Here is a 15426-nt window from a genome sequence, read left to right on the forward strand (position 1 = left end):
TCTGGGGATTGCTTAGCTTTAAAAAAATTCTGACCCTTTGAAAAGAAGCATCCTGGAGAAAAATGTGGGCCCATGCTTTGTATACAAATGATATATTCTCTGAGACAATCAACCTTTCAAATCTGACATTTTACAATAGAAAATAACTTTCAGACTTCCCTGGTGGCTCAGTAGTAAAGAATCTGCCTGCCAGTGCAGGGGACATGGGTTTGATCCCTGGTCCAGGAAGATCCCACGTTCCATGGAACAGCTAAGCCCATGCACCACAACTTTTGAAGCTCATGCACCCCAACTTCTGAAGCTCAGGCACCCCAAAGCCCGTGCTCCGCAAGAGAAGCCACCTCATTGAGAAGCCAGAGCACCTGGCTCACAACAAATAGAGAAAGTCTGTGCACAGCAAAGAAGACCCAGTGCAGCCAAAAATAAATAAAAATAACAATAAATTAAGTGGATAAAATTTAAAAAAAATTTTTAATAACTTTCTTCATGTAGGGCTGATTGGTGGAAAAAGTCAGATTTGTCAGCATCCAGGGTCCTTGGTGCCCTGAGGAAGGGCCGCTGAAGTTGGGAGCCAGTGTGTTCTGAGCACCTGCTGTGGATGGCAGCATCTGGGTAAAGGAGGTAAAAACAAGAACAGCTGGAGAGACCAGCCAGGTCTCCCAAGGTCTTCCTGCTGCTAAGGAACCAGCCCTCACTCACACCAAGGGCAGCACATGATCAGAACACGGGGTGATGTGGACACCCCTGTTCTGTGTGTTTTCGACTCATACCTTTTTTCTAGGATGAGGATGTCCTCTTCTTTAGGAGAAATACCCCTTTTGTCCATGGGAACCATGTGGTTCTGATCAGGAGCCCCTGTGATGGTGTCCACCCCTCTGTTCCTGCAACTGGGCACCTGATCCAAGCAGGGTTGACCTGCAGGCTCTTTCTAGTTGGAACTAGAGGAAGAGGCTCCCATCTGCTCCGGCGGCCAGGGTTTCTAGCCTCATGGAGACGGTCCCTCCAAGGGAAATAGAAACAAGAGGGGGAGAGATCTGAAGGGGCCTGAATCGCTGGCTGACCCTCCTCCTGCCCTCTCTGTAGCCTGTTCCAAACCCATGACCCCCACTTCTCCACCCAAGGGAGTTGCAGTTAACCATTTGCAACTCGTGAGGCTGGACTTGTGGGAAAGAGAGAAGAGTGAGACAGTCCTGGAAGCCTTTTCGTGTGTTCAGCCTGGGGAATCCAGCCTCGGGAAGTCACGTGCAGCCAAAGTGATGGCAGATGCAGCCAAGCCCAAAGGCCACTCAGGAAGAGCAGGCTGGACCAGCAATAAAGTCCCACTGGATTTATCTAAGGATGGCAAATCTCACTAGGTGAGGAAAGAAGAAGAAGGGGCCAAAATCTTAGGAAGTTTAGTAAAAAGAAGATGAGAGAAAAAGTCAGCCAGTTCAGTCACTCAGTCATGTCCAACTCTTTGTGACCCCATGGACTGCAGCACACCAGGCCTCCCTGTCCCCCACCAACTACCAGAGCTTGCTCAAACTCATGTCCATTGAGTCAGTGACGCCATCCAACCATCTCTTCCTCTGTTGTCCCCTTCTCCTCCTGCCTTCAATCTTTCTAAGGACCAGGATCTTTTCCAGTGAGTCAGTTCTTCAGATCAGGTGGCCAAAGTATTGCAGTTTCAGCTTCAGCATCAGTTCTTCCAATGAATATTCAGGACTGATTTCCTTTAGGATTGACTGGTTGGATCTCCTTGCAGTCCAAGGGACTCTCAAGAGTTTTCTCCAACACCACAGTTCAAAAGCATCAGTTCCTCAGCACTCAACTTTGTTTATAGTTCAATTCACATCCATACATGACTACTGGGAAAACCAAAGCTTTGACTAAATGGACCTTTGTTGGCAAAGTAATGTCTCTGCTTTTTAATATGCTGTCTAGGTCGGTCATAGCTTTTCTTTCAAGGAGCAAGCGTCTTTTGATTTTGTGGCTGCAGTCACCATCAGTGATTTTGGTGCCCCCACAAATAAAGTCTCTCACTGTTTGCATTGTTTCCCCATCTATTTGCCATGAAGGGATGAGACCAGATACCATGATCTTTGTTTTTTGAATGTTGAGTTTTAAGCCAACTTTTTCATTCTCCTCATTCACTTTCATCAAGAGGCTCTTTAGTTCCTCTTCGCTTTCTGCCATAGGGGTGGTGTCATCTGCATATCTGAGGTTACCGATATTTCTCCCGGCAAACTTGATTCCAGCTTGTGCTTCATCCAGCCCAGCATTTCACATGATATACTCTGCATATAAGTTAAAGCAGGGTGACAATATACAACCTTGTCAAGAGAAAAAGAGAGTGAGAGGCAAAAAGAAAGAGGGGAAGGATAAATATATTATTGTGGTGAGACATTTTCTGAGAATAAATTTGTGTTTCAGTGCGAGGATCTGAGAAGAGGTGAGTACAGGGCACTCTGCCTTAAGTGAATTTGGGAGGGACATTACCTGTTCAGGGTGCTTCCCCAGTGGCTCAGTGGTAAAGAATCTGCCTGCCATGCAGGAGACGCAGGAGTTGTAAGTTTGATCCCTGAGTCGGGAAGATCCCCAGAGGAGGAAATGGGAAACCACTCCAGTATTCTTGCCTGGAAAATCCCTTGGACAGAGGAGCCTGGCAGGATACAGTCCATGGGGTCACAAAGAGTTGGACGTGACTGAGTGATTAAGCACGGACTTCTCTATTCAGGAGATGGAAAAACACTGTATTGCAGAGTGTGAATGTAATTTAACAGGAGACTCACTTGAAATAGATTCACTCTGACCCTTCACTTCTCTTCGAGCTCTGTTTACCTTCAGATGGCCCCCAGCTGCTTAAAGCCAGGTTCTTCCTATACTTCCTGCTCTACTAAGACTTACTTGCCTGGTGGCTCAGTGATAAAGAATCTGCCTGCCAATGCAAGAGACATAGGAGACACAGGTTTGATCCTGGGTCAGGAAGATCCCAGGAGGAGGAAATGACAACCCACTATAGTATTCTTGCCTGGGAAAGCCCATGGACAGAGGAGCCTGGTGGGCTACAGTCTGTGGGGTCGCAAAAGTGTCGGACACAACTGACCCACTAAACAACAACACCGCCAAGACTTAGACTGACGTTGGCTTTGATGAGCTGGTGGAGCCATCCTCACACCACCCCTCCCCCTTTCCCATTCCTCCCCTCCTGCCCCATCCCACGCCCAGTACTTAAAACCCTCCTGAGGTTTTCCACCTGCCTGGGGTTGAAATCGGAATTCCTTTCCAAAGTCTCTGGGGCCCTCTCTTCTCCAGCCCTGCCCTTCTCTGCTCCCTCATTGTTATCTTGGGTGGTCAGGGAGGCCTCCCGGAGGAGGTGATCATTAAGATATACATAACTAGAAGAAACCAGCTTCATAAAGATGTGGGAGCAGTGTGTGCCAGCCTGGAGTGGGGTGGAGTGAGGGGTAGCTGGTGGACAGCAAGCACAAAGTCCTAAGTCAGGAATGAGCTGGCAAGCGTGAGGACTGGAGAGAAGCTGGTAGGGGCAGAGTGGGGAGGGGACAGCATAGGACACGGTCTCAGATTCCAGTTAAAGAAACTCAGAGCTGGAAGTAACCTTGGAGGGACCTTAATTCAACCCCTTTATTTAGTTTATTTCTTCATTTTTTAAAAATGTATTTAGACCGAAACATGCAGCATCCCAGACCAGGGATTGAACTTGTGCCCCCTGCAGTAGAAGCGCAGAGTCTTAACCACTGGACCACACAGGAAGTCCCTTTATGTATTTATTTTTAAGTTAAAAAAATTTAAATACAGTTGATTAGCATTATATTACAGTTGATACAGTATTATATTAGTTTCAGGTGTACAGCATTATCATTCAGTATTTTTACAGATTATAGTCCATTAAAAGTTATTATAAGGTAATGACTATAATTCCCTGTGCTGTACAATATATCTTTTGCTTATCTATTTTATACATATATAATAGGAATATAACATTGTACTACTAACCTTGTTATTTCAAAGACCAGGAAATTGCAGGTCAGAGAATTATTTTTAAAACGTACACAAGAAATACATGAGTTTTCATGTTACAAATTCAGAGAACACAGCAAAAGTAAAAGCGCCCTTGGCACAACCCCATCCACCCCTGCCTGCCCCAGTCTCCTTACCAGTGTCCTCTCCAGTGGGAAGTTTAGCCAGTCAAGAGGCTACTGTTTCTGACTTTGGGGTAGGAATATACTGGTGGCTCCAGTTGTAAAGAACCCATCTGCCAATGCAGGAGATATGAGACGTGGGTTTGATCCCTGGGTTGGGAAGATCCCCTGGAGGAGAAAATGGAAACCTACTCCAGTATTCTTGCCTGGAGAATCCCCATGGACAGAGGAGCCTGGTGGGTTATAGCCATAGGGTTGCAAAGAGTCGAACACGACTGAAGCAACTTAGCATGCACGCACATACGTTTGTATACGTACACTGAGAAATGTATGGCTTTATTGGGCTTTCCCTTCACATCTACGCAATCATCACTTTTGACTTTGGAAAACTTTTCACGTTTGTTCATGTGGATGGAGTGCATTCTTTTCACCTGCTGTATAGTATTTCATGGCTAGATGAACTACATCATTTAACTTTTCCTTTTGGGCATTTGGGTTGCCCCTGGTTATTAGAAATTGGACTGTGGTGAATACCACTGGACAAGCCTCTTGGAATACAAGTGCAAGGCTCTGGTAAATAGCAAGCTGTGAAATTCCTGGATCCGGGGGCAGGCAAACACCATGAAATTTTAATCGAAGCTGCCAAATTGCTCTCCAAAAAGAATGCATCACATCACCTTCCTACCAACAGAACATGTGACAGCCTGCTTCTCAGCACCACTACCTCCGATGCTGGGTCTTATTCATCTTTATAATTTTTGTCACTGTGTTGGGATGACAGTGATATCTTTATTATGGTTGTTATGCAAGTGCGTGCCTGGTAAGTTACTTCAGTTGTGTCCAACTCTCTGCAATCCTATGGACTGCAGCCCACCAGGCTCCTCTGTCCATGGGATTCTCCAGGTGTGAATACTAGTGTGAGTTGCTATGCCCTCCTCCAGGGAATCTTTCCTACTCGGTGATCGAACCTGTATCTTTTCTATCTCCTGCACCTGGCAGGTGGATTCTCTACCACTAGCGCCACCTGGGAAGCCCAGGGGTTGTTATCGTAGTTGTTATTTACCATTTTATTTTATTATTGTTATTATTTTTTGGCTACACTGTGAGGCTTGTGGGATCTTACGTCCTTGACCCTGGACCCCCTGCAGTGGAAGTTTGGAGTCCTAAGCACTCGACCACCTGGAAAATTCCCTATCTTTTTATTTTGAATGAATTTAGGCTAATAGAAAAGTTGTGAAAATACAGAGTTCTCGTAGTCCCTTCCCCTGATTTCTCCTCCTTCAGCATCTTATATAACCATATACAATGATCAAAACTAAGACACTAACATTGGTACAAAGCTATTAACTAAACTGTAAATTTTCTCAGATATCACCAGTTTCTCCACTCATGTTCTAGTTGTTTTAAGTTTTGTTTCCCTAATTACTAGAAAGATCGAACATCTTTCTGTAATTTTTTTTTGCCATCTGTGTTTCTTCTGAAAAATACCAGTTCAAAATTCTTTGCCCATTTCCCCTCCCTTGGATTGATTGTCTTTTTCTAATGATTTACAGAGGCTCTTTAAAAACTCTCCTAAGCTCACATAGCTAATTAATTAGTGAAATAAAAACCCAAGTCTAACCTGATTGCCTATTTCCACTACAAACACCCACTCCTCAGTTCTCCTGCCCCTCTCTTGCTCCTTTCTCCCTTGTCCAGGCTCTGTGCTCCCCAGCAGGGAGGATTCCTCCGTGAAGCCCAGTGGGGCTAAGGCTGCTCATTCACTCCTCATTTCACTCACCATCTCTGGGTAATGACATTAGAGGCCGTCTGGGATGTGCCCTTTCTGGACACCAGCTTGCTTTCTCTGAAGTCTCATCTCCCTTGGCCCTGAGGCAGGCTGCAGAGAACGCCAGCTGCTGAGATCCAAGAATGTGCCATTTGGCTGACTGTCCTCTCCTTAATTGTTGTCCTGGCAATCGTGAAACCTCTTGCACTGGCAGAACGGAAGCTGCAGAAGGGAGGGTATGTGTGGCTTGGGATCACTGGGGGCCCTGTGATTCCTAGAACACCAGCCAGGATGCTCTGACTGCCTCTTTGGTCACTCTTTCGTCTTCCAGCCGCAGCTCCAGAAATTAACAGGACCTAGCAGGCAGGGGTGGACACTGCTGTGGGTGGGACTGCTCTGGTTCTACCCAACCATCTGTTCCTTGAGGAGAAGGGCTGTGTCTCGGTATTCTTCTCCCTCTGGGTCTAAAGTGGAGCTAAGCAGGAATCTTGTCATTTGTAGTTACTCTGGATCAGGGAGGAGATGGGGTGAGACACTACTCTTTGTCCCTAGTCTGGTCCCGAGTATTTGGCAGGGACACTGCTGTGTCGTGGCTCACTCCATCCTACATATAGGTCCACCCAGAACTTATGAATGTGACCTAATTTGGAAAAGGGGTCTTTGAAGATGTAACTATTAAGAATCTCAAGATGAGGCCCTCCTGGGACTTCCCTGAGACCCCAAGTGGGTAGTCCAGTGGGGTCCAGTCGTGGACGGCTGGTCCAAATACAGGGGGCCTGGGTTCGATTTCTGGTCAGGGAACTAGATCACAGACGCCACAACTAAAGATCCTGCATGCTGCGACTAAGACCCGGCACAACTAACTAAATAAAAAGTATTTTTTAAAGGATGAGGTCCTTCTAGGTTATTGAGGTGGTCCCGAAACCCAGTGACAAGTGTTCTCACATGATAAAGACAGAGAGAGATCAGAGACACACAGAGGAGAGGAGAAGGCCAAGTGGATGTGGAAACAGAGTCTGGAGTCATTTAGCTACAAGCCAAGGAAAGCCTGGGGTCACCAGAACCTGGATGAGGCAAGGAAGCCTTTGCCCTAGAGCCTTCGGAGGGAGCATGGCCCTGAATTCCATCCTCCAGAGAAAACAAACTTCTGTTGTTTCAAGCCACCTGGTTTGTGGTCATTTGTTACAGCAGCCACAGGAAACTAATAGATTGGAACCAATTACATCATTAAAACCCATAATCCTTGAGGGGGCTACAGACCTCATCTGTTGTTGCCTGAGTAGGGAAATGAGGACCACAGGGAGGATGACCTACCTCTGACCAGCACAAGTGAACATCAGCCTGTTTCATTCATATACAACAGCCTGTGTGGGAGTATCTCTCTACCAGCCCCACAGGTGACAGGTGGAGAGCAAGGCACTGGCTCTTCACCATGGAAAGAAGGTGGGAATTTTCTCTGTTAAAAACGGAGGGCGGGGGTGGGGCTCGCTTTGAGAACCTGTGCGAAGTGCCCAGCTCCTTCCCAGGCACCCTCTCCAGGCCCTGGGATGGGGGCATCTCAGAATTTGCATTTCTTTTGTTTGGTTAAGAAGGCATGGATGATTTTTTGGGGGGTTTGGGGTGCTGTTCTGAGTCTGCATTGCCGAGGCTCTGGCTTTCTCTAGTTGCAGCAGGCAGGGGCTGCTCGCTAGTTGCAGTGTATGAGCTTCTCACTGGGGTGACTTCTCTTGTTGCAGAGCATGGGTTCCAGAGTGGGGAGGGGGTTTGGGGGCTTCAGTTGTTGTAGCACTTTGGTCCAGTTGCCCCAAGGCTTTGTGGGATCTTAGTTCCCAGACCAGGGATCGAACCCGCGTCTCCCGCATTAGTAGGCGGATGCTTAACCACTGGACCACCAGGGAAGTCCCTGGATGATCTTCTTTTTAACTGAAGTATAGTTGATTCACAGAAGTTGCATTTCTGACACATTTCCAGGGAAGCCTGATGCTGCTGGATCAGGGATCGCTCTTTGAGAACCCCTGCTCTAAAGCAGTGCTGCTTAGACCTTAATAAGGACAGGCATCATCTAGGAAATCATGTTATAATTCAGATTTTGTTAACCCTTTGTGTGTGCTATCTGACCCTACTCTTCCTGCCATCCATCTCCAGCCATAGCTGATTGGACTAGAGGTAGATGCTGAATCAAGGGCCCATGGGCTCACCAACAGCCAATGACAAGACCCTGAGCACAGACAGTAAATCTAAGCCCAGTGAAGCTCCTCTCTTGAAAATCAGAATGGTGTCTGAATAGAGACCATTGCCCACTGGTAGTGATCCCTGAGATGAGACCACGATGTAGAGTTGTGGCCAGTGCCACAATGAGCCAAGAGGAAAGATCAGATCAGTCGCTCAGTTGTGTCCGACTCTTGGCGACCCCATGAATCGCAGCACGCCAGGCCTCCCTGTCCATCATCAACTCCCAGAGTCCACTCAGACTCACGTCCATCGAGTCGGTGATGCCATCCAGCCATCTCATCCTCTGTCGTCCCCTTCTCCTCTTGCCCCCAATCCCTTCCAGCATCAGAGTCTTTTCCAATGAGTCAACTCTTCGCATGAGGTGGCCAAGTTCTGGAGTTTCAGCTTTAGCATCATTCCCTCCAAAGAAATCCCAGGGCTGATCTCCTTCAGAATAGACTGGTTGGATCTCCTTGCAGTCCAAGGGACTCTCAAGAGTCTCCTCCAACACCACAGTTCAAAAGCATCAATTCTTCGGCGCTCAGCCTTCTTCACAGTCCAACTCTCACATCCATACATGACCACGGGAAAAACCATAGCCTTGACTAGATGAACCTTTGTTGGCAAAGTAATGTCTCTGCTTTTGAATATGCTATCTAGGTTGGTCATAACTTTCCTTCCAAGGAGTAAGCGTCTTTTAATTTCATGGCTGCAGTCACCATCTGTAGTGATTTTGGAGCCCAGAAAAATAAAGTCTGCCACTGTTTCCACTGTTTCCCCATCTATTTCCCATGAAGTGGTGGGACCGGATGCCATGATCTTTGTTTTCTGAATGTTGAGCTTTAAGCCAACATTTCACTCTCCACTTTCACTTTCATCAAGAGGCTTTTGAGTTCCTCTTCACTTTCTGCCATAAGGGTGGTGTCATCTGCATATCTGAGGTTATTGATTATTCTCCCGGCAATCTTGATTCCAGCTTGTGTTTCTTCCAGTCCAGCGTTTCTCATGATGTACTCTGCATATAAGTTAAATAAACAGGGTGACAATATACAGCCTTGACGAACTCCTTTTCCTATTTGGAACCAGTCTGTTGTTCCATGTCCAGTTCTAACTGTTGCTTCCTGACCTGCATACAAATTTCTCAAGAGGCAGATCAGGTGGTCTGGTATTCCCATCTCTTTCAGAATTTCCCACAGTTTATTGTGATCCACACAGTCAAAGGCTTTGGCATAGTCAAAAAAGCAGAAATAGATGCTTTTCTGGAACTCTCTTGCTTTTTCCATGACCCAGCAGATGTTGGCAATTTGATCTCTGGTTCCTCTGCCTTTTCTAAAACCAGCTTGAACATCAGGAAGTTCACGGTTCATATATTGCTGAAGCCTGGCTTGGAGAATTTTAAGCATTACTTTACTAGCGTGTGAGATGAGTGCAATTGTGCAGTAGTTTGAGCATTCTTTGGCATTGCCTTTCTTTGGGATTGGAATGAAAACTGACCTTTTCCAGTCCTGTGGCCACTGCTGAGTTTTTGCCAAGAGGAAAATGAGCTTGCAAAGGCAGCCGGCTCAGGGGGGTGGAGAGGAAGAGGGTGCACAGAACGTGTGCAGCCTGGAGAGGCAGAGGGTGCCTTTGCTTTCTGACAGTTCTCTAATCCCCAACTCCCATGAGCCCCAACTGGGCTGTTTGCCCTGGTGTTCTGAGAAACCCCTTGTCCTTCCAATAAGCTCCTCTTTTTGCTTGAGACGCTTTGAACGGGTTCTTGTTCCTTGAAGCCAAAGGACTTGAATTAATCAGAATGCATGAATCTGTACCCTCATCCACCCGCTCCTGATGGTGAAACCCTCTGAGTCATGAACAGCATCCTGTGTTCTGTTCATATCCAGGACCTTGGACAGGGCCCTTACAGTGGGTTGGAGAGTGTGGCCTATCTCTGGATACAATCAGTGTGCACAGGTGTTAGGGGAAGGTGCAAGGGCACATTCCAAGTGCGTGGAAGGCAGAGGAGAGGCATGGAGCTGGGTGAGCATGTGTGGAGGACTACACCCACAGGGTGGCTGGGGGCTGTAGCGGGCGAGTGAGGCTGTAGGGAAGGCTGATCACATACAGCCTTAAACACCAAGGCTGATCATGGACAGCCTTAAACACCAAGCTGAGAAACTGGGGTTGGTTAGACAGGCAGTAGGAAGGCATCTAAGGTCTTTCAGCTGGAAGGACAGGACCCAGAACAGTTGTGCTCTTTTCTTTCACAAGGATCCTATTGGCCTCTCATCACCAGGTGAGAGGTGACATTTTGAAATAAGCCTGTAAAAAATGGAAAGGAGGAGAAAATGGATCCCAGAGATTTTCCTAGCAGAGAATCAACAGGAAATTGTAATTGACTGCACTCTGTGCTAAGCCCAGGGATGGAAAGTATTCCATTAATAAACCAGCATGTGGAAATAAAAGTCCAACCTCACTATTAGGTAGAGACATGCAAATTGAAAGGGATATTGTGTTTCATCACAGCAAATTGGAAAAGATGCTGTAGAGGGTGTGGAGAAATGGTTACTTCCATAGTTTCCAGCACACGCAGAGGATAAATTGACACACATATAATTTGGAAAGTAATTTAGCAAAATGCATTACCATCTTTAAAGGTGTTCATACCCTTAGTTTCCCAGAGATAAAATTACTAGATCTATCTCACAGAAATCTCTTAAAACATGTAAAGAAATTTACTGCCAAAGATATTCCTCATGCTGCTGTAGGAAACAGATCAAACACCCAATAAAGAGAATGTGAAGTCTACGAAGTTATATCTGCTAATGAATATTACATAGCCCAGTCCAAATAAAGGTTCAAAGGGTACACAGAATATTCATAGCAGAATGCCAATGTAAATATCCATTTTTTGCTGTGACTTTGTAATTGAAACACACAAATAAAAACCTGTGAATGGGGACTTTCTTGGTGGTCCAGTGGCTAAGACTGCTGCCAATGCTGGGGTCGGGGTCCGGGGTGGGAGGGGAGAGATGGGGCGGGGGTTCCACCTTCGGTCAGGGAACTAGATCCCACAGATTGCAACTGAGAGTTCACGTGCCACCACTAAGAATTCTGCATGCCACAACAGAGACTTGGCACAGCGAAATAAATATTTTTAAAAATAAATTAAAGATTTTTTTAAAAACCTATGAATGGTGGGGAAAATGACTGAGTGGAAATATACCAAAGTTTAAGAGAAATTGTGCTCTTTTTCTTACTTTTCTATACTCTCCACTTTTTCTCCAAAGCGCAATAAATTCATGATGAAAAGAAATCCCTGGAGCCTGATAAAGCAGCCTGACCCGGGAAACACTTCCTGGCTATTGTAACTGAGACCCCCAACTCCTGTCTCTCTTTCACTGACTGCCCTGTGCCCAGCTCTCCCAGCAGAAAGGAACACACAGAAGGACTAGCAGTGTGGCTGTGGGGCTGTGTCTTTGTCTCGTCTGCTCTGAGACGTTTAATTCTCAAGCACAGTGCTTGGTACTCAGTGATAGCCCCTGCTCACCACAACTAGAGAAAACCTGAATGCAGTGATGAAGACCAAGCGCAGATAAAAATAAACAAATATTTTTTAAAAAGACATTAAAAAATATTCTCATACCTGTCTCCAGACACCTTCATGTCCTCACAATCAGCTTCTATAGAGTTCATCTTAGGCCCAGTATGGGTTTCAGAACTTTTCTGATGGGTAATTTGCATTTGTTGAACACCACCCTTTGCTGTAGTTTAGTTTCCTGATGGAATGCCCCTGGCTCTTAAGGAGTGAGCCCACCTGCTCTTATATCACTGACCAGCAGATGGCAGCAGAGGAGCGTGCAATGTTCAACACTGCAGGAAAAAAGAGGCACAAAACCTCCCACCCTCCAGTCTAACTGGGTTAGACTGCAGAGGGTTCTCTCGTCTGGCTCTGCGGTGGTGCCCCTGATCACCGCCAGGCACCCACCCCCACACCACATCCCCCTGGGCATGGCTGGGCATCCTGATTCCAAGGGGAGAGGATGACTCCACTTCTGGGAGCTCATCCAGGAGGAATTGTAAGCTGATTTGGGAAGGATGATATTTGGAGGTGTGCCAAGAGCTGTCCTGGAAACTTTCCCTTTGAACCCTGAGCTTACACATGTTAACGAGATAACATGTGTATCTAGCCTGTCATTAGTGCTTAGCATATGTTAGCTGTGTGCACACATACCTCACCTCATTTAATCCTTATGACAAACCCACAATGTAAGTCTTTGCACCCCATTTCACAGATGAGACTATCAAGGCACAGAGGGGGTGGTCTCAGTGGTTCAGCATCACAGCCAAGTGACTATCAGTGCTGAGCTTTGACTCCAAGTCTCAATGACTCAGAGCCCAGCTGTGTCCTCCTGTGCTAGCCAAGGAGATGCTTCATGGTGAACCAAAACCTTATACATGCAATTACTTCTCAAAGAGAATGGAGGCTGAATCTCCTGGGGGGCACAGGGCAAAGGCATGGGTAGATCCAGGGCTTTCCTAGTGGAGGCATATGTTGCAGTCAGAGTGTGCAGAGAGGAGGGGTGTTGATGGGAGCTGATCCCGGCTGCTGGGCTAGGAGATAGAGAGCTGTGAAATTAGGCAGTTCCTGGCCCTCTCTGGGCTTTCCTTCCCTCATCTGTGGAATAGAGCATCTCTCAGTCCTTGCTGGTTCTCACTGTCAAGGGAAGCCAGAAGCTCCAGCACCAAACTTCTCATTAACTCAAAAAATCCCTAGGCTGTGACCGTTCGTTCTTTCTGGGTAGCCTGAGCACAGCACAGCCCCTGAGCAGGGACTGGCCACCTGGAGCCCTGGTCATGGCTCAACCTGGAGCCCTGGATATGGCTCAGGAGTTCATTCTTGCGCTGGTCCTGTCTTAACTTTTAAAGAATTAGTTAATTTGTTTATGGCTGCGCTGGGTCTCCGTTGCCGCATGTGGGCTTTCTGCAGTGGCAGCGAGCAGGGGCTACTCTTCGTTGCCGTGTGCAGGCTCCCCTTGCGGTGGCTTCTCTTGCTCAGGCTCTAGGGCATACAGGCTTCAGGAGTAGTGGCACGCGTGCTCAGTCGCTCCACAGCATGTAGGATCTTCCTGGTTCAGGGATCGAAACTGTGTCCCCTGCACTGGCAGATGGTCTCTTAACCACTGGACCACCAGGGAAATCCCTTTAATATGTATTTTGTTTGTTTTTGTGGGATCTTAGTTCCTGGACTACGAGTCAAACCTGGGCCCTCAGCAGTGAAAGTATGGACTCCTAACTATTGGACTGCCAGGGAATTCCCCCTATTTTAGGTTTCACCTGGCACAGGTTGGGCTCTGCAGATGCTGAGACAGAGTTCAGAGTGCAAAAGGGAAAGAGGAGGAGCGAGGTGAGGGCAGAAGAGCCATCAGACTGGGGTGCAGGCCTGCCTGCCGCCTCTCTGCCAGCCCCGGGGAGATGGCCAGGCCCTGGTCCTGCTGTCTTGACCTATCATTATCTGCCTGAGGGTGCAGGACGGATGTGTGTACATGTTTATGTGCGCGTACCCGTGTGTGTCTGTGTGTGTGTGAGTGTATGGTAACATGTGCAGATTCCTGTGTCCCTCAGGTGGGAGCTGCCAGCTCTGGGCACCTCTTGACAGGTGACAGCTTGGTCCTGCCACTGGATTCAACCCAGTCCCTGGGAAGCTGGCTGACAAAGGGAGGCAGAGCCTGCAACCTAAAGAGGATCCTGGCCCTGGGGTCAGAGCAGGAGCAGGGGGTGCAGCAGCGCCGCAAAGTTTCTGGAGCCCAGGCTCAGCCCCTGCCCCGGAGGGTTTAACACTCAGCACAGTGCCCTGAGGTGGGTAGGGTCATTCTCCCCATTTTATAGACAAAATGTCCTCTAAATGCTTGCCTCTGCTGGGTGGAACAGTGAGAACAGGATCGGACTCATTCTTCCCCGAATCTGTTTGGACATGGTGGGGTGGGGGCGGGGTTGGGTGGCTTCCTTCCTCAGACCCTCCCCTTGAGAATCTTCTCCTTGGAGGCAGGCATCACCCTGCTGCAGGGAGCTCTGAACCAGCATCCTTAGAGCCACCCTGACTACAAGTTCCCGGTACAGATCTTGCTGCCCCCCACCCCCCCACCAAGTCTAGGTGGTGAGAGGGACCAAGAGCCCTCCGCTCTGCCAGCCCTTCCCCTCAGGGCTGGCAGAGGGGTGCAGACCACCCTTGATAGGTCCAGTGACGCAGGTCAGCAGCGGGGAGGCAGCCTCGGCTGGTGGGGAGCCAGAGCCTGCGGAGGCCCCTCTGCCAAGGCCAGATGGTCACTGACTCCAGCGGGAGGGGCTGCCAACACCTCCGGTCAGTGTCCTGGCCCGTGTTCCTCACTCGGCCCTTGTCCAGACCTGGCCTTCAGGTGCTGTTTGATGAGGAGCTGTGCTTCCTCCCCAGTGAGTGGGGCTTTCTGTGAGATGCCCTTTACCTGCACCCCCCACCTGCCTGGCCCTCTTCCTCTCCACCCCCAGGGTGCAACCAGACCCCTTAGAGTCTCATCTCCACACTGCCCAAGGCTCTGCAGGACCCCAGGGAGGAGGCCTGAGGTCTTCATGTTCATGCGTGTCTGCTAAGTTGTGTCCAACTCTTGACGACCCCATGGACTGAAGCCCTCCAGGCTCCTCTGTTCATGGGATTCTCCAGGTAAGAAGTGGAGTGGGTTGCCATTTTCTCCTCTATGAGAGCCTTCTGATCCAAGGATAGAAACTGCGTCTCCTGCATCTCCTGCATTGGCAGGAGGTTTCTTCACCACTGCGCCACCTCTTCATGCTGCATCAACCCATCCATTCATTTGTTATAACAGCTTTAAGAACTAAGTGAGGTGGGTTGAGAACAGACCCATCTTGGCTCACACTCTTTTGGTTGCAGAAGGGGATGGTCTGGATGACAACCTGGACTGTGATGGGTGAGGATTCCCAGGAGGGCTGCCTCGCTTGCACAGATTCACTTCATTGTCTGGGTCAAAACTGCAGGCAGTGGCCAGGCGTTGCCCAGGATTCACTGATTCATCCATTCAATGATGCATTCATTCATTCATTCATTCCTCCAACAAACATAAATCAAGCACCTGCTACATACCAGGCCCTGTTCCACACAGATGAATAAGACAGAAGGCCCCTGCCCTCACCAAGTTGATATGACTGGGGGAGACGAGAAAACTAATGAACCGGGTGTAGGGTGATGTGATTAGGGCTGGCAGATGCTTTAGGAAAGGTCATCAGGGATCTCCCTGGTGATCCAGTGGCTAAGACTCTGAGCTCTTAATGCAGGGGACC

General features: G+C 48.2%; 2 long non-coding RNA genes across 2 annotated transcripts; one reads left to right on the plus strand and one right to left on the minus strand.

Annotated features, from left to right (window-relative positions):
* Positions 1-452: 452 nt before the first annotated feature.
* LOC147351409 (uncharacterized) lies at positions 453-2642 on the minus strand. Its single transcript, XR_015147504.1, has 3 exons — positions 2479-2642; positions 771-1000; positions 453-608 (listed from the first exon to the last, which is right to left on the minus strand). It is a non-coding gene; the product is annotated as an uncharacterized LOC147351409 (long non-coding RNA).
* A 4530-nt stretch (positions 2643-7172) lies between these two features.
* On the plus strand, positions 7173-11773 carry LOC147351410 (uncharacterized). Its single transcript, XR_015148407.1, has 2 exons — positions 7173-7353; positions 11388-11773. It is a non-coding gene; the product is annotated as an uncharacterized LOC147351410 (long non-coding RNA).
* The last annotated feature ends 3653 nt before the right edge of the window (positions 11774-15426 follow it).

The sequence above is a fragment of the Bos grunniens genome, chromosome 19, assembly GCF_055505025.1.
Source record: "Bos grunniens cultivar Pamir isolate PY7600 chromosome 19, Bosgru_T2T1.0, whole genome shotgun sequence".
Lineage (NCBI taxonomy): Eukaryota > Metazoa > Chordata > Mammalia > Artiodactyla > Bovidae > Bos > Bos grunniens.